At 45.6% G+C, this 7,871-nt stretch overlaps 1 long non-coding RNA gene across 1 annotated transcript; it reads left to right on the top strand.

The window, feature by feature from the left end:
* The first annotated feature begins 1,407 nt into the window (after positions 1-1,407).
* Positions 1,408-3,392, top strand: LOC116997259. The gene is made up of 3 exons (XR_004418142.1): positions 1,408-1,526; positions 1,716-1,829; positions 3,292-3,392. It is a non-coding gene; the product is annotated as an uncharacterized LOC116997259 (long non-coding RNA).
* The last annotated feature ends 4,479 nt before the right edge of the window (positions 3,393-7,871 follow it).

Here is a 7,871-nt window from a genome sequence, read left to right as displayed (position 1 = left end):
CCTGGCTCTGACCATTTACACTTCTTTTCAATGGTAAAGTGTTATTTATAGAAAGGAGCTTTACAGAGGCTCGGAATTATTGGCTGTATGTTTTAAAAAGCAAGCCAGATGAGGAACAAAAATAATTTGGATCCAAATTCTTTTAAGTCCAAGCTGTGCATTAGCTCTGCCGCTATTCATGGAATCCACTAAAAGCCGCATTATGGCGTTTTGGATATGTTCAGTTCTTCTTTTATCTTGCAAAAATTTGGAACTTCAGCCTAATTAAACCCTGTGAAAATAAGAATTTGGTCTAGCTGAAATTTGATAAGCAGACATGGAAGAAGCTGGTGCATAAACTAATAGTTGCCATGTGAGGACCCAAACAGGAGGAATATATGGAGCAAAGTGGAACTGTGACATTACTGCTTGGGGAAATCTCTTGTTTTGAAAAACATTTCTCTGGATTAGGGAATAACCTGGGATGCCCTAGAAACATACCTGGGCACCAAGTCAGAGTCATGCACAAGCACATGGCAAAGGACTGACTTGCACTTGGCCCTGACCATTTGCTTTTCCACTTGCACAGCAAGACGGGTTGGTCAAGCACACAGGCAAAGCAAGCGGCTGCCGCCTCCCCGAGGCACAACCACGAGCTCCCGAGGCAAGGAAAGTCTTTGAGAGGCAGTAAGCACAGCCAAAGACAGATGGGATTGCAAGCTGCTGGGAAAACATTAGGGAAGGATGGGGGAAAGATGCAGTATTTGTAAATATTATTATCTGCATCAAGTTCAACGTGCCTTGGTGTTGTGAAAAGCTTTGGCAGTGCTTTGCAGCGAATTACGTCTGCAGTGAAATGTGAGCAGATGAAAACTGGAAGCAATCATGCTAAACACTCCTGAGGCTTTACCCTTCCAAATGTTTATGTTTATGTGGCTCCTGTTTTGATCACCTGCTCGCAGCTGAGTATTTTCCCTTTCTTCCTTGGATTTTAAGGGAGTAGCAGACTAATAAAGAGCAGGATTTTTCTTCCTCCTCTGTTCTCATACCCTGTTGGCAACATGAGTGAAATGTCCTGGCTGGAGCAGCCTCAAGCAGATCTGTAGCAGGTCCCTAAGCTTTTGGGAGACATAAGGAGGATCTCTGTGCTGTGTGTCCAGTACTCCTATGAGGTCTGTAAGACTAGAAACAAGATGTTATATTATAAATTATATTTCCAATCTTTATAAACACCAAACTGGCTCAGCCCTGCATGTTATGGTGGTCTATACTCAGGTCCTTGGCAAGGACCTTTTCCAGCCCATCCCTCATCCTCCAACATTTTCTGTGGATTTAGTTAACCTGGGGCTTGTGCTAAAATAGAAGGTGCTGGGGTGCCATTCCCCTCCCTGGTACACATCATCCACACTTTCCTCACCAGAGGGAAGCTCCTGGAGGCTGATATTTCACATCACCACGTTGCCATGCCCGTCTGTGACAAGGAGAAAATTTTAGTCATCGCCTCATTGGGTTGCAAACCTTTATGAACACCGCAACTAATAGCCCCGGTAAGTGGAAGATTAATTTCTATACCACCTGGCAGCAAGCTGTGGATTAGGCTGCTGTCCCTCGTGTGGGTTTAATGTTGGAGGAATGGGGCACTGGAGCACCCAGACAATCAGCCTCTTGTTTAAACAATGAGCTGCTCGGTCTTGTTAGCCAGCGCTCTTAAATTTTCATTTTACTCTGGTATGCAGGCTTGTGTGATGTGGAGAATTGCTTCAGCACAGAGATACTGCAAACCTGTTCAGTTAAAGGAAATGCTCAGATCCAGCTGTTGGAGTCCCATGAATGCCAGTACTCCTCACAGAGTAAGTAAGACCAACACACTCTGCCCTTGGAACAGATACGATGATTTGTGCCTTAATTCTCCTGGAAAAAAAGAGCCTTTGTTGGGAGAGGACGACTGGGGAAAGGAGGAGGAATGCAAAGCGTGTGCAGAAAATGCCCAAGGAGACCACGTTCTCTGCAGATAACAGAGAGAGCTCTATGGCATGGGCCTGGTAACGAGGCACCAGCAGAAGCACGTACGGTACAAGCTCCTGTTACAGCTATAGAATTGTCTTGTAAGTTTTGTAAATGCTTTCCTCTCATGAAAAACTCACCCCTGTAGCCTCACTTCCAAGGAACAGGCCAGCAAGCACAGCCCTGCTGTGTGACCATACACTGCACTGTTTGTGCCTGGCCTTAGTTTTGGTGACAAGTTTCTGCACCCAGTTGTGGGGGACAGAGGGGGCTGGGGCAGTGTCAGAAGGTCACCTAGACAGGAGAGATGTTTTTATACAGGTTTTTTTATAAAAGTCCTTTTATATCTTTTATGTGTATCTACACATATCAATAGACTTGATATATTATTATTTAGCTAAAAATATAATAGTATATATATATATATATATACATATTTATAAAGGGCTGTAGCTGTTTCAGTAGGTGCTGAATGCACTTCAGCTACAAATGCACAGCAACTGACCTAATGCTCATGTCTCAACCAAGAACTGAGTTTCCAAGACTGAGGCAGGGGAAGGAAGACATTGGAATGGGATAAACCATAGGAAGAAATGATGGGTTTCACCTGAGTGGCAGAAGCCATCTCCCCACAGGCACCTGGAATCCTCACCCCAGAGCAGGTAGTCTCTTGTCTGACTACGGAAACCATAGTATCTCTGGAAATGCAGTTTCCCCCACTCCTGCTGTCACTTGCCCCTGAATCTCACTTTGTTGACTGTTTAAAAATTGTGACTTTAAAAAGATACTAGGCACAGTTTCAGCTGCTGAGGTGGAAATGGTTTCTGACTGGCCCTCAGTGACAGGCAGGCTGCTGCTGGCCCCTAGGCTGCACTCGTGCCATTTGTCACACAGGCGAAAACAGAAAAGGTTGCATTTTAATTTACTAGCTGGGCCTGTGAAGTGGACAGGATTGAACCCTGTGCTGAACTGGGTAATAAAGTCTTGATTGTCAATTGGCTGACCCAAGTGTCTTTTTTAGTCAAGTATATGTCCATCTTCCCCCTTACATATATATATATATATATATATATTTGTATGTACACATATGTAAATAAATATGTACTTATGTGTGGTGATGTGTGTATATAAATACACACCCATATAGACAGATACATCATTTATGTACATGTTAAAAAAAAATAATATAAATGCCTGACTTTATTACCAGGCTAAGAAAGGACTCTGCTGCTTTAAATCTGTGCAGAAGGTGAAGCAGCTGTTGGGTCAAATCTTTGCAGCTTTTCTATTGTGTGATTCTTGTTTCAGGCAGCAGCTGAGCCCACAGGCTCTGTGCAAGAAATTTTGCTGAAGAAATCCCCTCTGCACGTGGCCAGCAGCCTGAATCAACCTTTTCTGGTGGATGGTGAAACAGTGGAAGACCTTTGAAGGAAATTGGGGTTTGTCTGTCTGTGAGGTATCTACAGCACCTCTTGCCCCTGCTTCATCTATTTGTTGTTAAAGTGTATTTTATAGACACATTGCTAGCAACAGATTGAAGGAGCTGCTTTGTAAGTAAAAAAATAATAATTGTCACGGCCTTCATGACATGATGTATATATGGTTTTCTTTCAGGTAAGCTAAAATGCAAAACCAGAGAACAGTTGTGGTCTGGCTTATGAGGTGGTATAAATCAAGAATTGGGACACTAAGGTGAGTGGGCTGAAAACATTCAATGCCACTCTTCCTCTGTGTTTGGGGCAACTGAAAGCAGGGTAAACAGAAAACAACAGCTCCAGAGCCCAAGCTTTGCTGAGTTTTTGGCTCATTGGCTAGTGTAGATGCTTGCAAGACCTCTCCCACAGCAAGCTGGCACACTGACCCTCCCTTAGAGTTATTTACCCAGGTTGTTGCTATGAGAAATCTCTATGACTATTAATAACCTTGCTTTGGATTTAGGTTTTTTTGCAGATGTGCTTCCCTGAGGAGGAAGAGGGGACAGCTTGGCTCCAGGAGCTACAGTTCTGTCCCACCCCAGCTGGAGATGTTCCTGCCCCCTCAGCATCTCTCCTGCTGCTGTGGAGGTGCCTGCATGAGAGCAGTGTGCCATGCCTGCACCTTCACCTGCAGGGCTGTGCCCGATGGGTGACTCTTGCACTCACACAAACCTGCTCCTGTGTGTAGGGGCAGTGTCAGGCCACTCCTGACAGAGCTGCAGCTCACACAGAGCCAGGGCTGTGCTGTGAGGGGGACTCAGCAAACCCTTCCAGCCCTTCCACCCTTTCCAGCCTTGGAAAACCAGCAGGCAGAATCCTGTTGCACAGCAGCCAGACTGGCTGGCACCCCAACAGGGCACTTCATCCCCAGACAGCTGCAGCTGGCCATGAGAGCACCCATGCTGGGCAGTGTTGGAGCAGGCTAGGGGGCAGCTATGGGGGGAATGCAGTGGCACCCAGGGCTGCTGTTCTTGCACTGCACAAAGCACCACATGCTGTGTGTGTGGGACAAAGCCCTTGAGCATGCACCAAGTGCCCACCACACTGGAGATACAAAACACACTGGCCTACACTTCTAAAACACACAGCAGCCTCTGCTGCACACATGGGAAGCCAAGTCTGTGTGCTGCAGACACAATGGGGCACAAGCCACAGCAGCCACACTTGGGGGAGGCAGGATCTGGGTGCTGCTCCTGCTTTCCCAGTTCAACTTTCTCAGCCACTTCCTTTTTTACACTGGTGGGATTAACAGTAAGCAGAAGCAGAGCACAGCGTATCTCCCTGGATAGCAGAGCAGAGAAAGCAGCATTCACCATCTCCATTCTTCCCTCTGCCCATCGCCTTTAACTAAACACCAAATAACACCCATAATATTTGTCTTAGACCAGCTCAGCCTTCCCAAAGCACTTATCCTGCTGACTCTCAGTAACACCAGGATGCATTCAAGTCTTGCTTGAGGCAATGCTGCACCTGGTGGTACACACTAAGCCATGCACAGTGCTAGAGACACAGTTGGAAAGCTCAGGAACAGAAGGCTGCTACAAGCTGGAAATTTAATAACAATGGTTAAATTCAATGTCCCACCTGAATAACTTGTTTGAAGCCAAGTAACCAAAAGCAACAACAAAAAAAACTTTTATACCTTAGCATTATGGAACAGCAACCATCCCTCTGCAGTGTGAGCTTCAAGTTGACTGACTTAATTCACAACTCTCTGGTCAAAGCTCCATTTTATTTGCCAAGTATATGCACTCTTCCCCAAGTAAAACATTCCATCTCAGCAAGGTGGCTAAGAACACGGCCTCTCTCCCCTCTCAGGAGAAGCAGACCCTCACTCCACCACTCTCCGCAAACATTACCTCCACAGAAGCAAATCAGAGGCAGCCCCCAAACACCTCTCTCTGTGCTGTGGGACAGCAGATGCTCAGCTAGGAAAGAGTCAGCCTGCTCTCCTGTGTAACCCAACTCCCCCATGCCACAGCTCCAGTGTTTCAGCTGTGAGTGTGCCTTAGCAGGAATGCTGCAGGACAGTGCTCCTGGCTGCTAAGCATAGCTTTGATGGGCTCACATCTTCCTCCTCGCTGGAGGGACTTGCATGCCCAGCAGGCAGAGACCTGCCTTTCTCACATAACTGCTCCTGGTGCTGTTAATAAACCAAACCTGGAGCATGAGCTGTATTCTGATGGATCGTGGACAGAGTGACTCACCGGGTTTGCTGTGGTGGAAGCCTGCACCTTAAAAGAAAAAAAAAAAAAAAAAAAAAGGCTATTAAGCACAATAAACTGCTGTATGTTCTGCCTCAGGGCACAGGCCTGTGCTGGGGCTGAGGAGACCAGGACCTACTGTTTTGGGGGTTTTTTAAATTGTTTGTTTATGTATTGAGTCAGAAACAGGTGAGGACACTCCTCCCCTCTGGAGTCCTTCAGCATCTGAGTGTCACTTGCTCTGTTCACCAAGAGCCACCCACCAAAATTCACTCCCAGCTTGAGACCACCAGCAGTACGTGTCCTTGGAGTTCACTGGGGAGCAAACAGCTTTACCTGCAGAGTTTATGAAATTTGGAAGCACTGAACAGCTCCGAATTCACACAAAAGGAGTGAGTGCACATCTTCAGTGAAACTGAAATATGAAAACTACCTCCACCAACACCTTCTGAGGCACCAATTTCATGAGTATTAACACCAGAGTGGTACTGGGTAGCTTCTCCCAGGCCTCGTCAAGGGGAAAGGACACTGGGGATCCTTTGTTATTTCTGAATAAAAGTATTAAATTACACATCCAACTCCTATTTTAGAAGGGATTTTGACACCAATGAGAAAGAATGCTTTTGGTGGTAGGGGTGAGGGGGACCTGCATGCCTTGCTGGTGAGGAGTCACACAGTGTGTGACAGGTAACACAACCCTCCCAGCCTGAGACTCAGGCAAATCCACTGCAGCCTGCTGGCCATCACAGGAAGCCTCTCAAGTGTGGACAGGTACACTCAGCAAGCAAGCAGAGAAACCTAAAACAGGTACAATCACATCAAACAGTAAGTTCTCACGAAAAAACAAATAAAGATTTTTACAGATTATTATAGGTACAATCTAGCACAGCATAACACCAGCTCATGGTGCCATGAAGCCAAAATATCCACTGGACTACCACCACAACTTGAGTTTCTATCAAGTACTAAAGTTTCCATCTCTAACCTTGAGTTTAATGCACCTTAAGGGCAAGTTTCTATGTTACACTGATATATTCTAAGGACAGAGTACTTAATATTTAAACACTTAGGCACAAGAGCAGAGTTCCAGAAACTGAACAAAAGTGTCTTCATAGGTTATCTAGTTTATCCCACCATTATTCTGTAGTGAAAAATACATCCACAATGGTTCCCACAGGTTTATGTGCATCCATACCTGATCCACGCTTGCCAGCTACAAAATGAAGACCCTTGCGAAGTAAAGCAGTGCTGGACAATCTTACTTCTAGGGATGTCTTTCATATTGTCTAAACTTACTCCTTTTCTTTGGCAGTTGTATTTCACCTTTCCTTCTCCTCTGATTGAGGCCAAGCAGGTAATTTCCTTGATTGCCCTCCCCACACTTTGGGTGTCACATTTTCTAGAGCCACTTGTGGAGTTAATTCCAGTGATACAGAGTAAGGAGCAGCCTCCTGCCTCTTAATTCAATGGTCAGAGGAGTCAAGCAGAAAATCCCCCATATGGAGCCAATAACTTTTATCCTGTGACCCAGGAGACATCATTCATGTTGCAACTTGGATGATATTTCTGGAGTGAGACATGAATTAATTACTGGAGGCTGGGCCCATGGAAAGCACTCCTGTCTGCCACCCAGAGCAATGGGGGCTTGATGGAAATGTGGTGGACACAGCCATGCTAGACTGATGGAGTCCAAACTGACTTAAAGAACTAAACTTGCCTTTGTGCATCCTGCAGGAGAATAATGGGCATCATCCAGTAAAGCCTCAGCACATGCAGCACTCAGATATACCTTTGCATACTTAGAAGGGCAAACATTAGGTTGTGGGGGTTTTAGGAAACCAGGAGTATTTTTCTGCTTCTTAACATGTTTCTGTGATATTTTAACCAGCTGCTTATCTGTCACAACACAGTCTGGCTGTATTGATCTAATCAGCTAGAGTAGCACAGGGTAATTCTCGTTTTCATATGGCACACAATCATTGATCCCCAACCTCAAAAGCAGGAGAGGCAAAAAGGAACTGACCCCTTGTTAGTCATCCTCAAATGATGAGGCTTGTGTGGAAATTATGGCACATATATAACCTGCTATCAGGGTTTAATGCACATCTTAATTTTCCACTTTACAGAACTATTGTCAGACACATTGCAACAGTACCATTTGCTTGGGCCCACTGTTTGAGAATACCCCTATTCCAGCACTCCACATGGG

This window comes from Catharus ustulatus, chromosome 6 (assembly GCF_009819885.2).
Source record: "Catharus ustulatus isolate bCatUst1 chromosome 6, bCatUst1.pri.v2, whole genome shotgun sequence".
Lineage (NCBI taxonomy): Eukaryota > Metazoa > Chordata > Aves > Passeriformes > Turdidae > Catharus > Catharus ustulatus.
The sequence above is the reverse complement of the archived record's forward strand: the minus strand, read 5'-3'. Positions and strand labels throughout refer to the sequence as shown.